The sequence below is a fragment of the Aedes albopictus genome, chromosome 2, assembly GCF_035046485.1.
Source record: "Aedes albopictus strain Foshan chromosome 2, AalbF5, whole genome shotgun sequence".
NCBI classification, from domain to species: domain Eukaryota; kingdom Metazoa; phylum Arthropoda; class Insecta; order Diptera; family Culicidae; genus Aedes; species Aedes albopictus.
In genome coordinates this window covers 334,721,327-334,733,535 of record NC_085137.1, presented here as the reverse complement: position 1 = coordinate 334,733,535, position 12,209 = coordinate 334,721,327, and the positions used below count along the sequence as shown (strand labels likewise).

Genomic DNA, 12,209 nt, shown 5'->3' with positions numbered 1-12,209 from the left:
GTCATTCATTTTTTGACAATCATGTTGATTTTTATATGAAAACGGCTACTTTGTAACGGCTACTCAAGTAACCGGTAGAATACAAGTAGCCGGTAAATCCACAATATACACGGATACTATTAAATATTTATGCATTTTGTATCCGCATCTCTCTCACTCTCTTTTTGTTTTCATGCTATCCGCTGCTTCGTCTGGGTAGACATATCACTTTGCTTCAACCCAGGCTAAACGGCAGATAGCATGAAAATAGAAAGAGAGTGAGAGAGATGCGGATACAAAATGCATAAATAATAGTAATTCCGTGTATACTTTTATTTCTGAGTGTAGGTGAGATAAGGTGAAAATCGTTTGTATTGCACAGTTCCCACTAAATCGAACTGCACAGTATGAAAGTGTGACGGTTGAAAAGTGTGACGAAAAGTGCAACCGCGCTCTCTGACAGCATTTTGACGTCGAGAAATGTCACAAATAAGCACGTGGTGTGTGTTTCGCCTGATTCTTTCTCGATTTTGTTTTGATTCTCATCCATCTGACAACCCGCGTATTTGGCTTTCTTTCTTTTTTCTCACCCAGAGTCATGACCGGGTGGTCAGTTATACAGGTTTATACATTTCTCTTGTGGAAAAATAAATCACAAATTGTTCATAAGTACCTACCGGATCTAAGCGAATCTGAAAGATAATTTTTTTTTATGTCTTTATATATGAGATTTTCAGCCCGAGGCAAAGAGAATTAAATTTTCTTTCCAAAAAGTGCTCGTTTGTTTCTCTCCGATGCGGAATTCGATACGAAAAAGTGAAAAAAGTGCAGTTTGCCTATGCTGCGCCATGGCAAATTTTGGCGAAGTCACGTTTTTCATAGGGTTCTTATTCCTACCACCAGAGAAAAGAGTGATCGTTACAAGGGGTTGGTCGCTCCCCGCATAGTTGAAAACTGCAAGCGTACTATGTCGCTTATTGTTAACAACCACTTACAACTATGCCTGCACAACTTCACATGTTATCCGGCAGCACATCAAGTAATAATGTTTGTATATTGTAGTATACCATTTGGCAAGTTGTAATGGGCCAATTCACAATATGGCGAATAGGCGGTTAAGTTAGGTTACAATAAAAAATCGGAATTTTTCTCGAACAAAATTTTCGCAAAACAACAAGCTGTGTTGTAGACATATAGTTCATTTTCAGCAACAAAAACAATAAATCAAGTTGTTGCAAAGACGTCGAACCATAAATTTAAAAGAAAATTGTAACTATCAATGAAAATGTTCATTTATTGTCCTTTACGTTATAATTAACAGCATACTGTATTGTTTGATTATATTTTCGGGAATATGGTGTTATCGTATTATAAAGCAACTTACTGTTCTCGAGTAAATGTTTTCACAAGCCAACAATTTCCATAATAATTTACAAAAAATGTTTTAGATAGCATGACGCTATTATAATGTTTGCATATAAAATTGCTTGTTTAGTTTATATTAGAAAAAATGTTTGTTTGTGAAAGCAATTACTCAAATACAGCAAGATGCTTTAGTTTCTTAAGAAAAAAAAAACGAATAGCAATATTAATGACACTTTGAATTGAAATATTATTTGTTTACATTGTTAGTTTGGAAAAGATCGAATCAAATGATAAATAGCACTATGATCTTTCAGTACGAATTGGTCGCCTTTCTCCTAAACACCGGACGTCTGCATGCGAATTCGAATTCCTGGAAAACTTGTTTTGTCGTCCGGCAAGGAACACTGTAGGACCGGTATAACCTTTTCCAACTTGAAATTTTTTCGACCGCGTATTCCTTCCGGCTGTGCTTCTTGGGCTTCTTGTCGGTGGATACTCCCGGATTTCCTCGTCGTCGTTCGCACACTTCAACTGCACATGATTCGCCACCCCTTTCACGAAAACCGGTTTCCTCAAGATCTCCTCCAGCTATCCCAGCACCGTCTCAAAAGCAGCTTTATCGACACATCCGGCGGGGTATTCTACCGCGATAACTGACACAGGTGACACATCGGTATACCGGAATCCTAGGACGTTGGACTACCCCCAGCACGGTAAACGAGGGAGATTTTTTGTCTGCGACACAGTGCCCTCATCGGTGGTCGATTAGTGGCTGCCGATGCAGCCGAAGCCGGTGATGATGTTCCGGGGGAAAACGTTTCCGACTGCAGGAAGAAAATATCTGTTTTTGTATGATTGAACCTGCGTAAACAATTTTTATCTAAAATACTTACCGCTAGTGGCACGATAAGGATCGCTTTGGAGTAATGTCCTGATCTTGGACCGGTTTTTAAAACGGACACAAATCAAATTCAGAATTGAGTCCGTTGCTGTTCGGTACTACTGCAAAATGTGAAAAATTTCACAACAACAATCAGTTCATCGGTACCCCTTCGCTCACAAATACCGATGCGTGCAACAATTTGTCAAATTGTTCAATATCAGTTGAATATATTGAAATGTGCGTGTGTAAGTGTGTTTGTCTGAAACAAGCGTTAACAATTTGACAAGATGTGACTTAATTTTTAGACAATTGCTCGTAACCCAAGAAACATTTTTTGCTTTAAGAAATGTTTCTCAAAGCAACGTTATTAAGCTGCAAGTCGTATTATATTTGAATAGTTTTGAAATAAAACTGTTCTTCAACTCTTGTTCGCCCAAAAATGAGAATCTATTCAACATCAACCGTTATATAAGCACGATTAAATGAATGTTTATTCATTGATAGTTCATCGGTTGTGAAACTCTTGTTCAACGTTAGAACCATCAGCAATTTACACAAACATCACAAACTTTTCTTCAACGTTTATTAAACAATGTTGTATGACGCCATTTGTTTAATAATTTAAGAATGGTTTCAGAAACCATTATTTTGCACTAGCACCATAGTGCATAATAACAAGCTTTCTTCGATATTTATTCCACCATAATACAATCAAAACATGCTGAGGCCGTGATACAACTCTCGAAATTTTTTTCTATTAATAGATATGGTTTAACAATTGCTACAAAAACGATTATTAAACGTTTCATCAATATCATTGTAACAATAAAATAGCAAAAATGATTTAACTTTCTACATTTCTGCATTTGTATTGAATTTTGAATATTTCTCTCTAATTATCTACCCCCAACATCTTTATTTTATTACATTTTATGAGACAAATCACATCAATGGAAAGACTCGAACTCTGGACCTTTGGGTTCACACTCGTCTGCATCCGCTCTGCTTCAATCCGAATTACATGAATCGGCAAATTTCAGCAGTATATAAATAATAATTTCCTGAGTCGAATACAAATGCCGCTTAAACATTGCTTAAATATTTTATTCAACTAATTATCTTCATAAACATTGAAGCTGATCAATGTTGGAATAATTGTAACCGCAACGTTTAATCATAAGGCATGCATGCTAATTATTTTGCTAGTCCGTCAGTAATTCACGGTGTTGTGTTGTGAGATTGGTATCTTTCCGAACTTTTGATTTATTTGAACGCCCAAACAAGTGAATTTTGTTTTATTTTCACTGCTTTTGTTTTGTGTCGGGAGAAGAATATGTAACGCTTGTGCATATCTCCAAGCAGCTATAAAATATGAACATAAGGAAGCTGAGCCCGGTTTGACCGGTGCCTCCAAAGTGGGTACCAATACCAAACAGAGGAGCCGACCAGGATCCACTTCAGCTGCATTCTCTGGTGTTTTTGTTGCTGATTATGGTGTCGTTGGAGCGGGTAGTGTAAAAGGTGAGTCAGAATGTTTGTGAAAAGTGAATATTTTGAGCTGCTGCAAGAAGTTTGTTTGATGTTCAAGCCTGTAGCCGCGGTTGCTTTTCTTAGGCTGCTAATCAGCTATCGTGTTTACAAAAAGAGGCAGGGCGAACAATGATAATTAAGTGATACAGTACCACTGCTAATCAACGTTGCTGGAATAAAAGTGTAACATTTGTATTGAAGAAACATGATAACAACTTGTTGTTAAGCTATATCAGTGTTGTTGAATAAAATGATCAAGCAAAAGTTGTTAAACTTTAAATAAGCTACTTGTTCAATTGATAATCATACCGTATTACCCCGCTAATACGACACCGACTGTTGTCGTATAACCGGGGTATACTTTTAATTCGACTAACTGGTCACCCTACACCACCATGCTCATTGAAATTTGGCAACTCTATGTTTGTTTTTGTTTTGATCTCCGGATTTGCTATGAAACATTATTTTATCAAATATTGCTGTGGCGCGAATGAAAAGCTCGTTCTTTCTACGATTGTTGCCATCCTCAGTTCATTCCGGTTGGTCTCCAGGCGGTTTGGGTGTTGAATAGCACCAACTCAGAACTTCCGTAATTTGAGGCTGCAAGAGGAGTTGCTGGGGGTGCGAGTATAAGCGCAATATCAAACTGTTTTGCATTTACAGTGTACATCGCTGTGACATTTGCACATTTTTTAATTCGACATGTGTCGTATAAGCGGGGTACGAATTAAAAAGTGTCGTATTAAAACGTGTCGAACCAGAGGGGTAAGACGGTATGTGGAATAGCGGCATCTAATAAGTCGGAAGCAGCTTGTTTTCTATAATTATTAGAGCACTATTAGATAGATGATGTGAATACCTAAGCAACTGTCTTTCAACTTTTGTACCATTGGTTATTCAATGAGCAGAAAAATGTTTAACAAACGTGCAGTTTTCACTGCATGAAACATTTATTTGCCATTTTGTTCAACATTTACTCTTGTACAACTGTCGGCGCCTTTGTAGCACATTTAATCAACTGGCATGCTTATTAATGATTTTGAATTGTTACTTGGGAAGTCTCCATCTTTCTACCGTTCAACAAAGTCTGCACCTTATAGTACATAGCTCCCACTTGGTATGAATTACCTAAACTGTGATATATAGTTGAGTGCTTTAAGTTTCATGTCATTCAACACCAAAGTAACCCTTTGACATAGACTAACCCTATCAGAGAGAAGAAATTTATTGTTTGGAGTTCAAGACAAATTGTATTTCTCTATGCGGGTCGGCACATTGTGCCCGGCACACATGCCGGCACAATTCGGCACACATGGGCACAACAATAAAATCCAACGTTGCTCTATAGAATCAACCTGTCAAAATACTCACGATTGAAAAAAACCGTTTATTTACATTTTTATCAAGTATGCTGGGTTGGATTTTGTTGGTAAACACCAATCAGATCAACAACATTCTACAAAAATTGACAGGGTGCTTCATTAGCGCAAAAACATTCAAAGAAAAAACCCCACTGGGCACGTGCGGCACACCTTCGGCACGTTCGGCACACTTGGGCACACACTGAAAATTATCCGGCACAGTTTTGGCACACATTGGCACACGCTCAAAAATAATGGCACAAACGAAGTGTGCTGAATGGCCAACCCCTTGGATCGTTAGCTTTTGTCAGATTTGCCTATAGGATGAGCCATTTTACGAAGTGACATCAATGTTGATGATGATATTGATTTTTACGGGTTTGGACACTCTCCTGTCAAAATTTCATTCATAAAATCGGCTCGTAAAATGGACTATACCCGGATAAAAACTAACCATAGGGTGTTTGGTGAAAACCATTCCTGCACCATACAGTGTACCACCCGGATAAAAAATACAATAGAAAAACATAGGATTCTAATGTAACAGAACCATTGAAAACAATGCTCGTACAATAGAATTCAATGTTAAAATAACAATAGAAAAACAATTGAATCAAATGTTTCTAACAATAGAATCAAATGTGAATGAGCATTTCACATTGAATTGTATAGGTTGTTAAGTATCGTAACAATACAAAAAAAGACTTTTTTCCATACAACTTTTTTCACAAAACAGAAAATTCCAATGTTAATGAAATGTTGTAAATGCCGATACGTGAAATGGAATATACCGTAGATTTTTATGTATTTGTATTGTTTTGAACAGTTAAATATGCCGAGAACTGTCTGTTTTGAACTGTGAATTTACATTAGATTCAATGGTTTGGGGATGGTTTTCTATTGTGATACAGATGATTCTTATGTTTTCGAATTGTTGCAAACAGTGAAATGTACGGTAAACGTACTGTTTTAGTAGTGATTTTATTGCTAGTTCCACATTCGATTCAATTGTTTTGAAATTGTTTTCTAATGTGAAGCATACTGTTTGTACTGTTTTTACAATGAAGTCAATGGTTTGAGTATTGTGTTACAGAGTTTTCTATTGTGATACAGAAAATTCTTATGTTTTCGAATGGTATTAAACAGTGAAATGCACGGTTAACGTATTGTATTGGGTAGTGATTTTATAGCTGGTCCCACATTCGATTCAATGGTTTGGGAATTGTTTTCTACTGTAATACAGAAGATTTTTATGTTTTTATATTGTTCTTAACAGTGAAATGTACGGTAAACATATTGTATTAGTAGTGATTTTATTACTGGTTCCACGTTAGATTCAATTGTTTTGGAATTATTTTCTATTGTGATACAGAACATAATATTTTTACATCAAATCCAATGGTTTGGAAATTGTTTTCTATTGTAAATCAGGAAATTCTTGAACTGCTTGAACAAATCCTGAACGAAGCGACACTAAATTATCATTATGCATTTGGTCTAGAAGCTTGTGTTAGGCTACATTTCAAAAACACAGATCGAACAATTATCTAATATTTGGATCAATCATGTCATAAATCGAGTAATGTTTAATTGCATTAATGATTGAAGCTTAGGCTCCCATGCCCCACTGGCCAGATAACTGGGTTTAGCAGACTTAGCATTATATGTGGCAACACTACCCAGTACGGAGGGTTAGCCTAACATTAGCCTAATGTGAGACTAACTGGCCAGCATGTTAGGCTAACTTTTTGTCTCACTTTTGGCTAATGTTAGTCTAAAATTAGACAGATATGACACACTTTTGTTAGACATGTTGCAAATTCGAAACATGTTTGTTAGTCTAACATTAGACTAACGTTAGACATGTTTTACTATGGGCTGTTAGACATATGTTAGGCATAATTTTTATGCTGCTTGTTTTCATTCCAGCTGTCATCCGAGCAAGAAGTATGATTGTAGTAGTGAAATTTTGTCGACGTTCACTACTACAACCGTACTCTTGCCTCGAATGAAAGCTGGACAAAACAAACTCAATAAAAAAAACTCTGAGCCTGTTTCAATTTCAATTTTAATTTTAACTTTAATTTTAATTTTAATTTTAACTTTAATTTAAACTTGAATTTGAATTAAATAAAAATTAAATTAAATATTAAAATTAAATTAAAATTAAATTAAAATTAAATTAAAATTAAATTAAAATTAAATTAAAATAAAATTAAAATTAAATTAAAATTAAATTAAAATTAAATTAAAATTAAATTAAAATTAAATTAAAATTAAATTAAAATTAAATTAAAATTAAATTAAAATTAAATTAAAATTAAATTAAAATTAAATTAAAATTAAATTAAAATTAAATTAAAATTAAATTAAAATTAAATTAAAATTAAATTAAAATTAAATTAAAATTAAATTAAAATTAAATTAAAATTAAATTAAAATTAAATTAAAATTAAATTAAAATTAAATTAAAATTAAATTAAAATTAAATTAAAATTAAATTAAAATTAAATTAAAATTAAATTAAAATTAAATTAAAATTAAATTAAAATTAAATTAAAATTAAATTAAAATTAAATTAAAATTAAATTAAAATTAAATTAAAATTAAATTAAAATTAAATTAAAATTAAATTAAAATTAAATTAAAATTAAATTAAAATTAAATTAAAATTAAATTAAAATTAAATTAAAATTAAATTAAAATTAAATTAAAATTAAATTAAAATTAAATTAAAATTAAATTAAAATTAAATTAAAATTAAATTAAAATTAAATTAAAATTAAATTAAAATTAAATTAAAATTAAATTAAAATTAAATTAAAATTAAATTAAAATTAAATTAAAATTAAATTAAAATTAAATTAAAATTAAATTAAAATTAAATTAAAATTAAATTAAAATTAAATTAAAATTAAATTAAAATTAAATTAAAATTAAATTAAAATTAAATTAAAATTAAATTAAAATTAAATTAAAATTAAATTAAAATTAAATTAAAATTAAATTAAAATTAAATTAAAATTAAATTAAAATTAAATTAAAATTAAATTAAAATTAAATTAAAATTAAATTAAAATTAAATTAAAATTAAATTAAAATTAAATTAAAATTAAATTAAAATTAAATTAAAATTAAATTAAAATTAAATTAAAATTAAATTAAAATTAAATTAAAATTAAATTAAAATTAAATTAAAATTAAATTAAAATTAAATTACAATTAAATTAAAATTAAATTAAAATTAAATTAAAATTAAATTAAAATTAAATTAAAATTAAATTAAAATTAAATTAAAATTAAATTAAAATTAAATTAAAATTAAATTAAAATTAAATTAAAATTAAATTAAAATTAAATTAAAATTAAATTAAAATTAAATTAAAATTAAATTAAAATTAAAATTAAATTAAAATTAAATTAAAATTAAATTAAAATTAAATTAAAATTAAATTAAAATTAAATTAAAATTAAATTAAAATTAAATTAAAATTAAATTAAAATTAAATTAAAATTAAATTAAAATTAAATTAAAATTAAATTAAAATTAAATTAAAATTAAATTAAAATAAAATTAAAATTAAATTAAAATTAAATTAAAATTAAATTAAAATTAAATTAAAATTAAATTAAAATTAAATTAAAATTAAATTAAAATTAAATTAAAATTAAATTAAAATTAAATTAAAATTAAATTAAAATTAAATTAAAATTAAATTAAAATTAAATTAAAATTAAATTAAAATTAAATTAAAATTAAATTAAAATTAAATTAAAATTAAATTAAAATTAAATTAAAATTAAATTAAAATTAAATTAAAATTAAATTAAAATTAAATTAAAATTAAATTAAAATTAAATTAAAATTAAATTAAAATTAAATTAAAATTAAATTAAAATTAAATTAAAATTAAATTAAAATTCAATTAAAATTAAAATTAAATTAAAATTAAATTAAAATTAAATTAAAATTAAATTAAAATTAAATTAAAATTAAATTAAAATTAAATTAAAATTAAATTAAAATTAAATAAAAAATTAAATTAAAATTAAATTAAAATTAAATTAAAATTAAATTAAAATTAAATTAAAATTAAATTAAAATTAAATTAAAATTAAATTAAAATTAAATTAAAATTAAATTAAAATTAAATTAAAATTAAATTAAAATTAAATTAAAATTAAATTAAAATTAAATTAAAATTAAATTAAAATTAAATTAAAATTAAATTAAAATTAAATTAAAATTAAATTAAAATTAAATTAAAATTAAATTAAAATTAAATTAAAATTAAATTAAAATTAAATTAAAATTAAATTAAAATTAAATTAAAATTAAATTAAAATTAAATTAAAATTAAATTAAAATTAAATTAAAATTAAATTAAAATTAAATTAAAATTAAATTAAAATTAAATTAAAATTAAATTAAAATTAAATTAAAATTAAATTAAAATTAAATTAATATTAAATTAAAATTAAATTAAAATTAAATTAAAATTAAATTAAAATTAAATTAAAATTAAATTAAAATTAAAATAAAATTAAATTAAAATTAAATTAAAATTAAATTAAAATTAAATTAAAATTAAATTAAAATTAAATTAAAATTAAATTAAAATTAAATTAAAATTAAATTAAAATTAAATTAAAATTAAATAAAAAATTAAATTAAAATTAAATTAAAATTAAATTAAAATTAAATTAAAATTAAATTAAAATTAAATTAAAATTAAATTAAAATTAAATTAAAATTAAATTAAAATTAAATTAAAATTAAATTAAAATTAAATTAAAATTAAATTAAAATTAAATTAAAATTAAATTAAAATTAAATTAAAATTAAATTAAAATTAAATTAAAATTAAATTAAAATTAAATTAAAATTAAATTAAAATTAAATTAAAATTAAATTAAAATTAAATTAAAATTAAATTAAAATTAAATTAAAATTAAATTAAAATTAAATTAAAATTAAATTAAAATTAAATTAAAATTAAATTAAAATTAAATTAAAATTAAATTAAAATTAAATTAAAATTAAATTAAAATTAAATTAAAATTAAATTAAAATTAAATTAAAATTAAATTAAAATTAAATTAAAATTAAATTAAAATTAAATTAAAATTAAATTAAAATTAAATTAAAATTAAATTAAAATTAAATTAAAATTAAATTAAAATTAAATTAAAATTAAATTAAAATTAAATTAAAATTAAATTAAAATTAAATTAAAATTAAATTAAAATTAAATTAAAATTAAATTAAAATTAAATTAAAATTAAATTAAAATTAAATTAAAATTAAATTAAAATTAAATTAAAATTAAATTAAAATTAAATTAAAATTAAATTAAAATTAAATTAAAATTAAATTAAAATTAAATTAAAATTAAATTAAAATTAAATTAAAATTAAATTAAAATTTAATTAAAATTAAATTAAAATTAAATTAAAATTAAATTAAAATTAAATTAAAATTAAATTAAAATTAAATTAAAATTAAATTAAAATTAAATTAAAATTAAATTAAAATTAAATTAAAATTAAATTTAAATTAAATTTAAATTAAATTAAAATTAAATTAAAATTAAATTAAAATTCAATTAAAATTCAATTAAAATTAAATTAAAATTAAATTAAAATTAAATTAAAATTAAATTAAAATTAAATTAAAATTAAATTAAAATTAAATTAAAATTAAATTAAAATTAAATTAAAATTAAATTAAAATTAAATTAAAATTAAATTAAAATTAAATTAAAATTAAATTAAAATTAAATTAAAATTAAATTAAAATTAAATTAAAATTAAATTAAAATTAAATTAAAATTAAATTAAAATTAAATTAAAATTAAATTAAAATTAAATTAAAATTAAATTAAAATTAAATTAAAATTAAATTAAAATTAAATTAAAATTAAATTAAAATTAAATTAAAATTAAATTAAAATTAAATTAAAATTAAATTAAAATTAAATTAAAATTAAATTAAAATTAAATTAAAATTAAATTAAAATTAAATTAAAATTAAATTAAAATTAAATTAAAATTAAATTAAAATTAAATTAAAATTAAATTAAAATTAAATTAAAATTAAATTAAAATTAAATTAAAATTAAATTAAAATCAATTAAAATTAAATTAAAATTAAATTAAAATTAAATTAAAATTAAATTAAAATTAAATTAAAATTAAATTAAAATTAAATTAAAATTAAATTAAAATTAAATTAAAATTAAATTAAAATTAAATTAAAATTAAATTAAAATTAAATTAAAATTAAATTAAAATTAAATTAAAATTAAATTAAAATTAAATTAAAATTAAATTAAAATTAAATTAAAATTAAATTAAAATTAAATTAAAATTAAATTAAAATTAAAATTAAATTAAAATTAAATTAAAATTAAATTAAAATTAAAATAAAATTAAATTAAAATTAAATTAAAATTAAATTAAAATTAAATTAAAATTAAATTAAAATTAAATTAAAATTAAATTAAAATTAAATTAAAATTAAATTAAAATTAAATTAAAATTAAATTAAAATTAAATTAAAATTAAATTAAAATTAAATTAAAATTAAATTAAAATTAAATTAAAATTAAATTAAAATTAAATTAAAATTAAATTAAAATTAAATAAAAAATTAAATTAAAATTAAATTAATATTAAATTAAAATTAAATTAAAATTAAATTAAAATTAAATTAAAATTAAATTAAAATTAAATTAAAATTAAATTAAAATTAAATTAAAATTAAATTAAAATTAAATTAAAATTAAATTAAAATTAAATTAAAATTAAATTAAAATTAAATTAAAATTAAATTAAAATTAAATTAAAATTAAATTAAAATTAAATTAAAATTAAATTAAAATTAAATTAAAATTAAATTAAAATTAAATTAAAATTAAATTAAAATTAAATTAAAATTAAATTAAAATTAAATTAAAATTAAATTAAAATTAAATTAAAATTAAATTAAAATTAAATTAAAATTAAATTAAAATCAATTAAAATTAAATTAAAATTAAATTAAAATTAAATTAAAATTAAATTAAAATTAAATTAAAATTAAATTAAAA

At 21.6% G+C, this 12,209-nt stretch overlaps 1 long non-coding RNA gene across 1 annotated transcript; it reads right to left on the bottom strand.

Moving 5' to 3' along the window:
• Positions 1–1,796: 1,796 nt before the first annotated feature.
• On the bottom strand, positions 1,797–7,175 carry LOC115269677 (uncharacterized). Its single transcript, XR_009997855.1, has 2 exons — positions 2,238–7,175; positions 1,797–2,168 (listed from the first exon to the last, which is right to left on the bottom strand). It is a non-coding gene; the product is annotated as an uncharacterized LOC115269677 (long non-coding RNA).
• Positions 7,176–12,209: the final 5,034 nt, after the last annotated feature.